Below are 16,093 nucleotides of genomic sequence, written 5' to 3' on the forward strand. Positions count from 1 at the left end.
ACTCCGGCAGCGCCGGACAGGCGGGAGGCTCCGGCAGCGGCGGACAGGTGGGAGACTCCGGCAGCTACGGAGTGAAGTGCGATTCTGGCATCGCCGGCGTGACAGGCAGCTCTGGCAGCTCCTGGCTGATTGACGGCTCTAGCAGCTCCTGGCTGACTGACGGCTCTGGCAGCTCCATGCTGACTGACGGCTCTGGCAGTTCCTGGCTGACTGACAGCTCTGGCAGCTCCTGGCTGACTGGCAACTCAGGACAGACTGGCGGCTCTGGCAGCTCAGGACAGACTGGCGGCTCTGGCAGCTCAGGACAGACAGGCGCCTCTGGCAGCTCAGGACAGACTGGAGTCTCTGGCAGCTCAGGACAGACGGGAGGCTCTGGCAGCTCAGGACAGACGGGAGACTCTGGCAGCTCAGGACAGACGGGAGACTCTGGCAGCTCAGGACAGATGGGAGACTCTGGCAGCTCAGGACAGACGTGAGACTCTGGCAGCTCAGGACAGACGGGAGACTCTGGCAGCTCAGGACAGATGGGAGACTCCGGCAGCTCAGGACAGACGGGAGACTCTGGCAGCGCTGGAGAGGAGGAAGGCTCTGACAGCACTGGACAGGCAGGAGCACCTGTAGGGAGAAGACAGAGACAGTCTGGTGCGGGGGGCTGCCACCGGAGGGCTGGTACGTGGAGGTGGCACCGGATAAAATAAAGGTAAAAAGAAATAGACCGGACCGTGAAGGCGCACAGGAGGTCTCGAGCACGGAGCCTGCCCAACCTTACCTGGTTGAATGCTCCCCGTAGCCAGGCCAGTGTGGCGAGGTGTAATAGCCCGCACTGGGCTGTGCTGGCGAACCGGGGACACCATGCGTAAGGCTGGTGCCATGTACACCGGCCCAAGGAGACGCATTGGAGACCAGATGCGCTGAGCCGGCTTCATGGCACCTGGCTCGATGCCCACTCTAGCCCAGCCGATACGAGGAGCTGGGATGTACCGCACCAGGCTATGCACACGCACCGGGGACACCGTGCGCCTTACGGCATAACACGGTGCCTGCCCGGTCCCTCTCTCTCTCCGGTAAGCACGGGGAGTTGGCGCAGGTCTCCTACCTGCCTTTGCCACACTCCCCGTGTGCCTCCCCCCAATACATTTTTGGGGCTGCCTCTCAGGCTTCCAGCCGCGTTTCCGTGCTGCCTCCTCATACCACCGCCTCTCGGCTTTCACTGCCTCCAGCTCAGCCTTGGGGCGGCGATATTCTCCCGCCTGTGTCCAGGAGTCCTGCGATCGCTGCTTCTGCTGCTGCTGCCTGTTACCACGCTGCTTGGTCCTTTTGTAGTGGGTGTTTCTGTAACGTATCTCATCCTCCTCTTGTGAGGAGGAGTAGCGAGAAGGATCGGAGGACCAAAGCGCAGCGTGGTAACTGTCCATAAAGTTTAATAAAAACAACACAACACTGGAACAAAACAAAATAACGTGCATCAACGAAACAGTCCCGTGTGGCGACAAACACTGACACGGAAGACAAACACCCACGAAACACAGGTGGAAAAAAGGCTACCTAAGTATGATTCTCAATCAGAGACAACTAACGACACCTGCCTCTGATTGAGAACCATACTAGGCCGAACACAGAAACCAACATAGAAAAACAAACATAGACTGCCCACCCCAACTCACGCCCTGACCATACTAAACAAAGCCAAAACAAAGGAACTAAGGTCAGAACGTGACATAATGACGGGGGAAGGGGGAGGCTTGCAAGCCAAAAAACACCACCCCAACCGTGAAGCACTGGGGTGGCAGCATCATGTTGTGGGGGTGCTTTGCTGCAGGAAGGACTGGTGTACTACACAAACTAGATGGCATCATGAGGAAGCAAAATTATGTGGATATATTGAAGCAACATCTCAAGACATCAGTCAGGATGTTAAAGCTTGGTCGCAAATGGGTCTTCCAAATGGACAATGACCCCAAGCATACTTCCAAAGTTGTGGCAAAATGGCTTAAGGACAACAAAGTCAAGGTATTGAAGTGGCCATCACAAAGCCTTGACCTCAAATCTATCAAAGATTTGTGGGCAGAACTGAAAAAGCGTGTGTGAGCAAGGAGGCCTACAAACCTGACTCAGTTACACCAGCTCTGTCAGGAGGAATGGGCCAAAATTCACCCAACTTATTGTGGGAAGCTTGTGGAAGGCTACCCAAAACGTTTGACTCAAGTTAAACAATTTGAAGGCAACGCTACCAAATACTAATTGAGTGTATGTAAACTTCTGACCCACTGGAAATGTGATGAAATAAATAAAAGCTGAAATAAATCATTCTCTCAACTATTATTCTGACATTTCACATTCTTAAAATAAAGTGGTGATCGTAACTGACCTAAGACAGGGAAATTTTACTAGGATTGAATATCAGGAATTGTGAAAAACTGAGTAGAAATATATTTGGCTAAGGTGTATGTAAACTTCCGACTTCAGCTGTACATATCTACCTGAATTACCTCATACCCCTACACATCGACTCGGTACTGGTACCCCGTCTATGTAGCCAAATTATCGTTACTCATTGTGTATTTGTTCCTAGTGTTATTATTTTTCTAAAATGTCTTTTTTCTCTCTGCATTGTTGGGAAGGGTCCCCAAGTAAACGTTTCACTGTTACTCTACACCTGTTGTTCATGAAGCATGTGACAACAAACATTTGAGTTGAAGAATCATACCATTTCAAAGTGGTTCCCCAGACTTCATGTATGCAGTCTAATAACATTCCCAAATGTGAGTGTGACATAGAGTGATATTCAACGTCTCATCCTCTTACAGAGGTGCTGTCACAGTGATTAGTGTAGCTTTCTAGTATCCTTACCATGATAGAAACCTGTCTAAAGACAAACGGGATGCCCTGAATGAAGTGTTCTACCCTCCCACAGAGCCTTACTGTTTGCCCCAGGTATTCTATCCACAACAGCCTCAATTGAGCAAGGCAGATTTACATCAGCAGGGCGTCTGTATGACTCACTGGCTAGAAAAACTCTCTAAATAAAGAATCAAAACAATCTTCTCCCGTTTCACTTAGTGCGCCTTTTCTTCCCTTCCCTGTTGCAAGGGGGGTGACCAAAAGCATTTTGTGTGCAAGCATGCGCTTCAGTGCCCCCAGAGCACGGAATGGAATCGTGTTCCACTTTAAAAACGTTAATTGTACATTTTTAATGACGCGGCTGATGGCTTAAGTGAGAGTGAGTAGCACTTACAAGGGGAGCTGTAACATTCCAGCAAACTTTCTCCCTGCCTTCAATCACTCCTGATGGATTAAATCATTTGTCCTGGTGAATAAAGAATACAACTGTGGCTGTCCGTTGAGGACAAATTCTGATGAACTCCTGTTGTAATGAATGATTTTAATCGTCTGTTCACACTTGGACTTCAATAACTTTTAGTACATACGTGGTCCTTTCCCAACTATAATAGATGTATTCAAGAACACTACATGTAAATGAGTGTAATTTGCAAAGGTTTGATCTGCTTGTTTGACCTTGTTTGCTGGATACATATTTTTACATCACACATGAGTTGGCTTGCATTGAATGTGTTGCAGCGGCATGGGAGTCTCCTCAATTTCATGACTGATAACCACTACGATGGGATTATCTATGTTTATTTTAAGGCAGATAATACAAGATTATATAGAATATACTAGGTTACTCTCTCAAACAGTAACCTAGTGTCCGGGATGGTAAACCTTGGCATGGTGCAGTTCATATTTATATAGGCCTGCTGTATATCAAATACAACTACAGTGAACCCTCTTGTTGCACCCTGACATTGGTACGAAGACGGTTAACCACTAATCTATGTCCGAAGAGCATTTTTGGCACATTAATTCATTTTACTAGCAACATGTGAATGCAGTACATAGTATGCAGTTGGGGGGGGCCACGTTCCCATAGCGATCCTCATGTGCTCTGTTAAATCCTTAGGATTCCTTGTCTGAAGTGCATTTTCATCAGATTGGGCTCATTGGCCTTATATGGCGGACACATGTTATGTACTCACTATATACAAGCGTTACATACACTACATGACCAAAAGTATGTGGACACCTGTTCATCAGACATCTCATTCCAAAATCATGGGAATGAATGTGGAATTGGTTCCCCATTTGCTGCTATAACAGACTCCACTCTTTTGGGAAGGCTTTCCACTAGATGTTGGAACATTGCTGCTGGGACTTTCCCTTCAGCCACAAGAACATTAGTGAAGTCGGGCACTGATGTTGGATGATTAGGACTGGCTCGCAGTCAGCGTTTCAATTCATCCAAAAGGTGTTCGATGGGGATGAGCTCAGGGCTCTGTACAGGCCAGTCAAGTTCTTCCACACCGATCTCTCAAACCATTTCTGCATGGACCTCGCTTTGTGTATGACGGCAGTGCCATGCTAAAACAGGAAAGGGCCTTCCCCAAACTGTTGCCACAAAGTTGGAAGCACAGAATCATCTAGAATGTCATTGTATGCTGTAGCGTTAAGATTTCCCTTCAATGGAACTAAGGGGCCTAGCCCGAACCATGAAAAACAGCCCCTGACCATTATTTCTCCTCCACCACACTATACATTTGGCACTCTGCATTTGGATTGGGGCAGGTAGCGTTCTCCTGGCATCCGCCAAACCCAGATTTGTCCATCAGACTGCCAGATGCTGATGCGTGATTCATCACTTCAGAGAACGCGTTTCCACTGCTTCAGAGTCCAATGGCGGCGAGCTTTACACCACTTCAGCCGACGCTTGCCATGGCGCATGATGATCATAGGCTTGTGTGCAGCTGCTCGGCCATCAAACCCATTTCATGAAGCTCCAGACGAACAGTTCTTGTGCTGACGTTGTTTACAGAGGCAGTTTGGAACTCGATAGTGAGTTGTGCAACCGAGGACAAACCATTTTTACGCGCTACGTGCTTCAGCACTCGGTAGTCCCGTTCTGTGATCTTGTGTTTTCTGCCACTTCGCAGCTGAGCCATTATTGCTTGTAGATGTTTCCACTTCACAATAACAGTCCTTACAGTTGACCAGGGCATCTCTAGCAGGGCATGAATTTGACTAACTGACTTGTTGGAAAGGTGGCATCCTATGACAGCTCCACCTTGAAAGTCTCTGAGCTCTTCAGTAAGGCTATTCTACTGCCAATGTTTGTCTATGGAGATTGCATGACTGTGTGTGCTCGGTTTTATAAACCTGTCAGCAACGGGTGTGGCTGAAATAGCCAAATCCACTCATTTGAAGGGGTGTCCACATACTTTTGTATATATAGTGTACCATTATATTCCATTTCCCATGAGCAGCCCTTTACATTAGCTGTCAAGTGTTGAAACGGGAAGTTAAAAGTGTCTCAGATGTGAGCTAAGCGGTTTAGCGCACAGACAAACTATGTTTTTTTTAAGGTAATTAGCTTCTGCTCATTGCTGTCATATCCATAAGTGCAGTTGCTCTTGAAAAAAATGGGACAAGAAAACAAGAGCTCAGGCATCCCTCTGGGTCAGTGCCCACCAAGGCCTGGATTACAGCACCAAAGGAACCCTGGGAAGCGTATATTGATTTGACCTGACACTTGCTGCCACATTTAGCCTAGCCGCAGCCTGACTCGCAAAGGCTTCAAGCAGTTATCTGCCATATCCTCCGCTATCTTTTAAGAGCATTGAGAAATTACCTCACGCCGTAGAAGATTTATCATCACATAATTATCTCAGTGCACCTAACGGCAGATCGGTTTTGACTACTAATACGAGCTTAAAGTTCATGTGCAGAGGATTACGCTTAATTAACTTGTTAGCTTGTACACGCTATGATGAGCATTACATTTTTTTATTTTACCACGTTTATAATAGAAATTGTCCAGGCTCGGTGCTTGTGTGTTATGTTATACCTTCATAACAACTGCAGGGTGGCATGGGCAACAGTTTAGAATGAGATATTGCTTTGACAAGTACAGCAATTATGTGTCAAAGTGACAGGCGTTTGGAGTGTCTTAAAGGTGCTGTCTGTAACATTCAACAATCATGTCGACTTCTCTTTGGTTTTTGAAGAATATTAACTTAAAAATGCCTGAAATAGCTTAGGGCTACTTTTTTGTCTCATCACAGCAGGGATGTGAAATATCGTTATCTCATTTATATTCCCGAAAACAAGAAGCAAGAGTGAATCTGGAAGACACTGCTGCTTACACAAATGTGCACATGAAAGGTTTTGCAATTGGTGCATATTCAAAGTTAGTTCCTCAAAAACGGCATACGTGTTTTGTCTTTAAAGGAAATCTCCACCCGAAAACTATCTTTTGGTATTTGTTTCATTAGTCCATTGTTGTCCATTAGTTTGGCATGTCAGAAATCAAGTTTTCAAGATATGTAACTTTCAAAATACAGAAAGTTACAAAATGCATCATACCGGGCCAGATTTCTGTATTTTGAAATGTACATCTTGAAAACTTGATTGCTGACATGCCAAACATTTTGGGACTATGTCAAAATGTATAAGGTAATGAACTGGTCCAGCACCTTATATAAAATGTGGACTTTAGGTAAGGAAAGCTGATCCACGGGAAGTGTTTCCCGGGCAATGGATTATTCCATGATAAACACAACTAGTCAGTCTTCCTTTTCGCTCCAATAATGAATTTACAGAAGTGATAAACAAAAAATATAATAGATCCGCACACAAAAATATAAATCAGTTTCCCTGCACAAGGGATCTGCTCATAAACAGATGTTTCGACTTAACAGCCTTCTGATTCTGGTGACCAACAGGGCTCAATATTTGGTCCCCTGTTGTTGTAGCTATCATCACATTTCTACTGTACTCCACTAATACTACATCATTAGTCTCGTTTTCACCCTCTTATTATCTAATACAATCTGGAGATTACCGAGAAAAGATGGAAGTTGACTAAATGTCCTCAATTGCATGTACGTTAGCACCAGAAGTATTATGCTGCCCTGTAGGCCTTAGCAGCCAACGTCATATTCTCAAGTGCCTGGTGCTTTTACCTCATTACCCATTGTACCACTTGCCTTATTTGTTATGTTCAGTGAAATTTAGTGCTTGATTAAATCAGACATTTCACATGCCCATTGGACAATTACACTTCTCCAGTTGATTGTAAACATCACAACATCTTGTGATGTATTGATGTGGAACCAGATGGATCTGGGTAACTACCCTATTAAACAGGCAAATCTTGGCCAATATTAGGCTGAAACCAGCCTGCACTTTACCCTATGGAGCACCCATTAGCTCAAAAGGCCCCAATGTCGTCTTATTTAATTTGAGTTATAGCACTTTCAAAGCCTTGGCTTTTGCATCCTTGGCTATTTGTCATTTAATATCCCTCTCTGGGCAACATTGGCAACATCATAAGGAATCTTCATCTGTATTTGTGTCAGCTACAAATGCAGTTATGGGGCTTTGCTGGGACGAAATTCACAAAGACAGCTTCACACTCGCCAGGGGTGTTTTTCTAAGATCAGGCTGGAATCAGAAGTTTTGTCAGTTTCAGTTAACCAGGGCGCTGCTAAATGGCTTAGGCCAAGCATCAGTGCACTCAGCGAATGCACTGAGATATTGCTGCATGACAGCTAAAGTAGCCGGGTGCATCACGGACATGTACCCAGCTTCCAGAGCCCTCCGGCTTTTCTCTTCTTCCTGACTCACTTTTAAGTGTTTTATCCGTGGGACACGGCAATAATGTGCATTAAGATCAAGAACACTTATTTTGATTGCACTTTATGTTTTATTCCTGCCCTTTAATTTGGCTGTGTCTAGACTGTGCTGTGTCTAGAATAGCTCACATATGCAAGAGAGAGAACCCCCCATTGCGAGAGAGTAGTTGGGTGTATGAGCTTCAGTGTATTAGCACAGTCCCTCCCATGCTTATTGAGTTATTCACTCTGAAAACCAGAGGGCACTGAGAAATCTTTCCTCAACAGATTGCAAAGAGACGAAATGTACATAGTGCCATAAGGGACTGAGTTCAGAGGAAAAGTGCTGTACAGTGTGTAATGCATTTGATGTTGGAAGGACACATATGGCAGCTCTTGCTTTAGCCCCTGTGGCTTATTCAGACAGGCAAACCTCTGCAACGTCTGTTCAGTAGTGACACAGTCACAGCTACAGGCTGCCTCAGGAACATTCAGGGCAGTGAAATGCCTGAGCACGAACACTTGACATCAACTGTGAGTCAGTCGACTGTGTATAATAGACAACATGACACTTTTCATAATTTTCATCATAGTTTATGACAAATGATTTGTTCTATTTTTTTGCAAGGCATTTTAGGAAGTATAGTACAGAATGGTTAATAGTTAATGGGTTTGAAAAGTAAAAAAAAAAATTGGAAGAAAGTGTATGAATGAATTTACCATGTAAATGGTCCAAAAATTCAAATGTTGTGCATTTTTTAAATGTTTCCATTGCTTTCTATAGAAAACAAAACAAATTAGTACAGGCTTTTTACCAACATAAGACTGTGTACACTGAGTGTACAAAACATTAAGAACACTTGCTCTTTCCATAACAAGGGGGGTGGAGGGGGGGTTGTTGTCATTATGCTTAAAAAAATAAAGCCCATTGATGTCTGGCCCTGATTTGTTTTTAAGCCAGCAAAGATAGAGCCAAGGCTGATATCAAGATCTTGAAGCTTTTACACAAGATATTGAGAACACTAAACCCTAAAGCCAAAGCGAGAAACTGAACATGAATTGGGGCTGTAATAGAATACTTTTGGTGACATGCTTTCTCCAACGATCACAAATACATCCTGATGTAGAACAGCCCAAATATTAATAAATACCTATACTCATAAGCTGCAGGCACTGGCATCCCCCCAAAAGAGGATCACATTTTAGCAGACAGTCACAGTCACTGTAAATCTTAGTCAGACAGAGTGTTGACACATGATCTACGATCTCAGTGCATCACAGGACACCATCTGATGCCAAGTCCACCACAACAACATGTCACCAAAGTGGCTCGAGTGAAATGTGACCGTACATCTGCCATGGCGTCACTAAAACAGCTTGCAAAATGTAATACAGGTCTTTTACAAAAAGTAAGCAATCACATTTTTGTTTTGCACATTGAAACTACCACTGAAGCCTAGTCATCTACTTGTTATCTGTTTTAATGTGTTTATACTTCAAGCATTTATTCATTATTGCACTGCGGAAATAATGCACACTCTTGAGTGTTCAGTACAATGCATAGCCTAAAGAAAGAGTTCATAAAAGGTTCCCTGTATCGTATTCAAAAGCAAGCATAATGTTCACAAGCATGTATTTGGTAGGCTAATGTGTTATGTAAGTGCATGAGAACTTCAGATCAAAAAGGGCTGCATCACCAGTGCCTAGGGGCTGGATCCAATTGAATGGAATAGTTACTGCACTAAGTACATTTATGCAAAGGCAAAAAGTACTGCCTAATGACTAAAAGTGTTTAATGTAAATAAGACTCAATTATAAAACCCCATAACCCACATTGTAGTGGTATTAATAAGGCATTTTGCTTATTTACCATACAAAAAAATTACCATCTCAGGTCATATAATATTTTTGTGTGTTATATAACCCATGATCATGTATTATATTCACAGCAAGTTCACACACACACACACACACACACACACACACACACACACACACACACACACACACACACACACACACACACACACACACACACACACACACACACTCACACACACACACACACACACACACACACACACACACACACATACACACACACACACACACACACACACACACACACACACACACACACACACACACACACACACACACACACACACACACCAAGGATAGGGCCATGGCGGACTGTGGAATTCATCTCCTGCTATGTTAACTTTCCAAAAAATGTAAATTTAATTTCGCTCAAGCAAATGATCCGATTATGACTTTTTACCTTAGGCATATGCATTCATTACTATCTTCCCAAGTGCCCTAATGTTCCCACAGACTTCAGAGTCCACTTGTATTGTTTGAACTTGATTTGCTTCAAGGCATGCACCTATTCAACCTTGGTAAATTGGGTTGGACTGTGGATGCATGTAAATAGATTTTTAAAGTGTCAGTTATTTTAAGCAAGGAAACACATAAAATTGGTCGATACGAAACAATCAAATAATGATTCTTACAGAGCCCAGTTTGAACTACTTTATCATGCTTAACCTAAGGTTAATTTGACAGCATTACTGGCTATGGTACTGAACATTACGTTTACGATCAAATCATTTTCGCTTTATAATGCATAGACGAGGTACATTCTTCCAGTTTTCCTTAGTTGAGCTACACACTACTACAATGTAGTAGGATGCTTCTCATGCTGCAATTTGATCTGAAGTGGTTGTGCCTCAGGCTCCTCAGACCTTCTGTTGGGTTAGACTGCTCCGCCTCACTGCCGTCTGGTTTCTGTGAACTGAGTGCCCTATTTTTCACCATTGCTCTCTATGAAATCCTCTCAGGTGTTTGGCAAAAATGTCTGGATGTATCGTACAGCATACAGCTATTGTCAGATGGAAGACGAAGGCAGACTTTTGTAATTTTCCTCTGGGTTTTATAGTATATGTCTCAAGAGGGCAGAACTCACATGAGAATAACAGAATGTCTATGTTACAGAGAGGTTGTTTGATGCTGCGTGTTTGTCATCAGTCAAATACATACCTCCAGCAGTATTCTATTTCTTGTGAAAAACATGTTTGAAACCAAACACTACCACTAAGGTTAAGGTGATGTGTACACTTCTGCCTAGTTTAAGTTTATTTACAGCAGGCCTATGGATTAGGTGGATTCAGAGTCAAATGTTTACAATTTCATACCTTTCTGAAATGAATGTGAAAATTATTTTTAGGCCCTGCTGCCTGCCCAAGCCCCATAAAGTACTGTATAATATAGCAAAATAAATCCTTCATTCAAATCACACCTTCCCTTTCAGTGTTTGATAGTGTTGCCAATTGAAATAAGTAGGTAAAATTGAATTGGGTTAACACTGGGTATAGGGTTAGCTGTCTCACACATTTAAGCTGCTCCTCTGCCAAGAGGAGGGGCCCACTAGGGTCAGGTTTTGACCTGGGAAAAAAGGCCCACTCGTTATAGGGCCTCGCCTTTGGACAGGAACAACGAGGAAGTAGCAGAGCGTTTCAGAGACGGATCAAAACAAACAAAATAAAGACAAACTTGGCGGCTGTATCTCAGTCATCATTCACAAGGGAGTCAAATTAATCTTAGGGTCACGTCTGAACAGGCCTTTTTGTACAGTGACCTCCGGTCGTCATGCTTCTGGAGGGAACACCAAATAAATCAATAGAAACCCACCCATCCTTCCATAAGCCTCCCCGGTTCATAAACCCCTGGTGGTCAATCAAGCCGTAAGCGCCCTCTTTAGATTCTCAAGGAAGTGACTTCCACAAACGAGCAGCTGTATTTCGTCTTGTTATATTTCTATTGTGGTCAGGGATCCCAACACTATTAAAGTGGAATCACCTTAACCCAGTTGGACCTGCTTTTGTTATAGTTGAGGAGTTTTCGACAACGAACGATCTGCTGGTTTTTGTATGCGTTCACGCTCGACTTGGCACATTATCTCTGCTTCACGTGTTTCACCCAAGTTTGTTCAGGGTCTGTAACAAAGAAAGTGGCTTATTATCGCCCGCTGGAGGAGTTGTCTGCACATGTACGATTCAGTAATTGCTGCCGCTGAACAAGCAGACTGAATTGGACGTGACACTGAGCCATTATTAGGAAATCAAATGCTGTTTTTGCAATTATGTTAGTTTGGCTGAGCACAGTGAATCGCCCTTGTGAAGCCCATAAAAAGTTAATCTAGCCACAATCACAGGGCTTCAGCGGTACCACGTGAAGGACAATGAGGCCGCAGGAAAAGTTTGAGAGGAGCGACTCGGAGCTCCACTATCCAAACCCAGAATTGTGGTGCCTCTGAATGTGAATGGGGTGGGGGGGGGGGGTTGTTAAATGGTGGACTGGACATTAAAGGTACATCCCTACTACAGTTTTAAAGTTTGTTTGTTTTGACTGTGGGGGGCGTCTGAGTTTATTTAATTATTTTCAACAAGAAAGGGTTATTTAGGGCATTGGTGGGACATTTCTACAACAGTGAAGTGGTTATGCCCCATCCCATTCACATTCAGAGGCACCACCAGTCTGGGTTTTGAATTGAATTCAAAAACATGAACTGATGGTACCATAAATTACATCTTATTTTGTTTTTGTTTTAAAAGTAAAGCAAGAGAAAAAAGACATTGAACAAAACCAAGTTTGAAACTCATTGCTACATCCCTAGTAGGCCTACAGTACTGTTTATCAACATGATCATAGCTTTGAATCTAAACACCGATAGTCAAATACTTCATAGTTCACCTGAAAGCTGTAACTATTTTGAGTAGACAGCTGTGTTCATAATCAGTCCTGAAGTAGATATGGCTTGAGGAAGAGACTTTTACAGCTGCTTTGGGAATAAAAGCAGCAGATTCATTGAACTGAACCGAAGCATTGCTTTGCAGTAGACTCTACCTACCTAAGCAGCCCGATGCTAACATAACATAGCAGAGAAGAGCAGCTCCATGAAACTTTTTCAGCCTTCCTTAGTAATTGGTGACCCAGCACCCCAACTCACATGAGCAGGTCCCACCAAGGCAAACAGGTCAATCACATATAGAATTGTCCTCAGACTCACTAGGAAGCATGTGACCTTCTTCCCATTATTCCCTCTCTCATAGTCAGAGAGGAAGTCCTTGGCTGGCCTCAGGCCCATGAGATTTCAGTTTGAACAGTGCACGCTGTTCAGTTTGTCTTGAGCATCAGTCCAGTCAGACGTACAGGAGCAGCCTAATGTCAGTGTAGGCCGACAGTAAGAGTCAGTAGGCCTGCAGTGCTTGTGTCCACTGTGTCCACACACAGTGCATATTTTCTATGAAACTTTTCTGCTATATTTTCTTGTGTTATGTAAGGGATCATCAATGAGGCTTTGTGCGGGATCATCAATGATTCTTTGTGCAGTTTTATGGAAATATACCATGACTCAGGAGGTGATACGGCTCCCGTGGCATAAATTGGGAAGTGGTATTTTCAGTAGAAGTGGAGTTGATTATCCTGCTTATACCCAGACTTAAACAAAGACTAATAAACTCGGTTCTAATCTACAGTACCCTACTTTCATGTAGATGTGTACCTTCAGGCTATGCTCAAACCTTACAAACCTACCTGAGGACAACAAAGTCTCTGCTCATCTTCCAAAAATTTCTGAAACCCTACCTCTTCAAAGAGTTTGCTAAATAATCCCATAGAACCCCCCATCCACCCCCCTTACCCCCCGCCCCAAAATAAAATAACTCACTTGCATTTCCTGAACTAACACTTGCACTTTATACTTTTTTTCCTACTAGCACTGACTTTGATGATTGAGAAAACATTCACTTACTATTACTGAGATTCAGGTAACTTCCAAAATAAAGGAAACACCAACATAAAGTCTCTTAATAGGTCACTTGGCCACCCAGAGCCAGAATCAAATCAAATTGAAATCAAATGTATGTATATAGCCCTTCTTACATCAGCTGATATATCAAAGTGCTGTACAGAAACCCAGCCTAAAACCCCAAACAGCAAGCAATGCAGGTGTAGACGCCAGAACAGCTCCAATGTAACTTGGCATAGATTCTACAAGTGTCTCGAACTCTATTGGAACTGGATTGTTGAAGGGCCTTGTATGTAAGCATTTAACTTTAATGTCTACATCTGTTGTATTCCGAGCATGTGACAACTACAATTTGCTTTTGATGAGACACCATTCATCCATGAGTCCATCATTTGGTGTTTTGTTGATGGTGGTGGAAAACAGTCTCAGGCGCTGCTCCAGAATTCCCCAGAATTCCCCTCGGATGGGGCCACAGTGTCTCCTGACCCCTCCTGTCTCAGCCTCCAGTATTTATGCTGCAGTAGTTTATGTGTCGAGGGGCTAGGGTCAGTTTGTTATATCTGGAGTACTTCTCCTGTCCTATTCGGTGTCCTGTGTGAATTTAAGTGTACTCTCTCTAATTCTCTCTTTCTCTCTTTCTTTCTCTCTCTCGGAGGACCTGAGCCCTAGGACCATGCCTCAGGACTACCTGACATGATGACTCCTTGCTGTCCCCAGTCCACCTGGCCGTGCTGCTGCTCCAGTTTCAACTGTTCTGCCTTATTATTATTGGACCATGCTGGTCATTTATGAACATTTGAACATCTTGGCCATGTTCTGTTATGATCTCCACCCGGCACAGCCAGAAGAAGACTGGCCACCCCACATAGCCTGGTTCCTCTCTAGGTTTCTTCCTAGGTTTTGGCCTTTCTAGGGAGTTTTTCCTAGCCACCGTGCTTCTACACCTGCATTGCTTGCTGTTTGGGGTTTTAGGCTGGGTTTCTGTACAGCACTTTGAGATATCAGCTGATGTACGAAGGGCTATATAAATAAATTTGATTTGATTTGATATATTCAATTGGGTTAAGATATGGTGACCGAGGCAGCCATGGCATATGGTTTACATCGTTTTCATGCTCATCAAACCATTCAGTAAACACTTGTGCCCTGTGGATGGGGGTATTGTTATCCTATGGGGGCATAGCCATGGTAGCCAAAATAATAGCCAAAATAATGGCCTGCCCAGCATTTTTATACATGACCCTAGGCTTGATGGGATGTTAATTGCTTAATTAACTCAGGAACCACACCTGTGTGGAAGCACCTGATTTCAAAATATTTTGTATCCCTCATTTACTCAAGTGTTTCCATTATGTCAGTTACCTGTATGTGGTTGTCCCACAAGCTATTTTAAAAATGCACTATGCAGAAATTGCCATGCCAATTCCTGGTTGCTAAAATTATAATATGTATCCTAATTTCATTTTTTGTAACATAACAAGCAGTCATTGTGTAGAGAATCATTGTTCCATCTAAACCGCTGTGAAATATATTTTCCATAACCAAAAATATTGTATTTTCAGCTTTTGACGCTGGTGTACAAAACCGGAAGTACATTCTCAAAAACTAAATTTAAGAACAGGAAGCATAGACATAGTGCACCTAGACTTGCTTTCAATGGGAATGAAAGACCTATAACTCACATTTCTATATGAATTTGGTCAGGTTGCCCAAAAGGTTACATGTAGCTTTAAGATGAATGCAGTGGATAAGAGCATCTGCTAAATAACTAAAATGTAAATGTTATGTGTTATTTATTTATAACAGACTGAATTACATGAATGATAAATGCACATCATTGTGGAGCAAGAGAGAGAAGTCCATGCCATTGGGTTATCTAAAAGGGATAGACCACCTAAATTACAATATTACTGAGAAAAAAAATTACTATGCAAAGTGTATGATTTGTGCATGCAAACACCAAAATGCTAATTGGGATCCACTCGAATACATTTTTGGTCATGAATTCTAAAAGGGTCTGTGTGAAGCCATGTTTGACCAAGTGTGGGTCGCAATCTCCCTTTGCCCATGCTTTCAAGGTAATGAAACACACAAGTAATTTCATAATTTGTGTCAATAATCCCTTTAAAATAATGTATATTTATGCATTATTGAAGTGCTTATAAAATCTTACCAGCAGTGGCTCAATGAGGGACGTGTTTGCCAGGGTTTGGTCTAGCTTTGTGATTCAAGGAGATGATGTTTGGTCAGATAGGGTCAAGGGACAACAGCCTAGCAAGTACAGCAGACAGTGATCAACTGTTTGGTATGTCAGGAATGCTGACATCTGGAAATATACACAAACACAAATCAGATTAGACCTCCGTTTACTAATCATAACTGAACATCAGCTCAAATGTATGTAGGGGAGATTGAAGAAAGCATTTATTCTCATTGCTAGCTGAATACTGTGGAGTGGTGTCCATTGGTATTAAATAATGTAAGCTATTGCAAGCCTATACAGCATCCTTTACCATTAGCAAAGGAGATTGTTCTCTTCTTTCAAGGAACAGGCACAGTGTTGGCATACCTGTTAAGGGGTTACCTTAATGATATTCACAAGTTAACATCAATTACT

Source organism: Oncorhynchus masou, chromosome 23 (genome assembly GCF_036934945.1).
Source record: "Oncorhynchus masou masou isolate Uvic2021 chromosome 23, UVic_Omas_1.1, whole genome shotgun sequence".
Classification (NCBI taxonomy): Eukaryota; Metazoa; Chordata; class Actinopteri; order Salmoniformes; family Salmonidae; genus Oncorhynchus; species Oncorhynchus masou.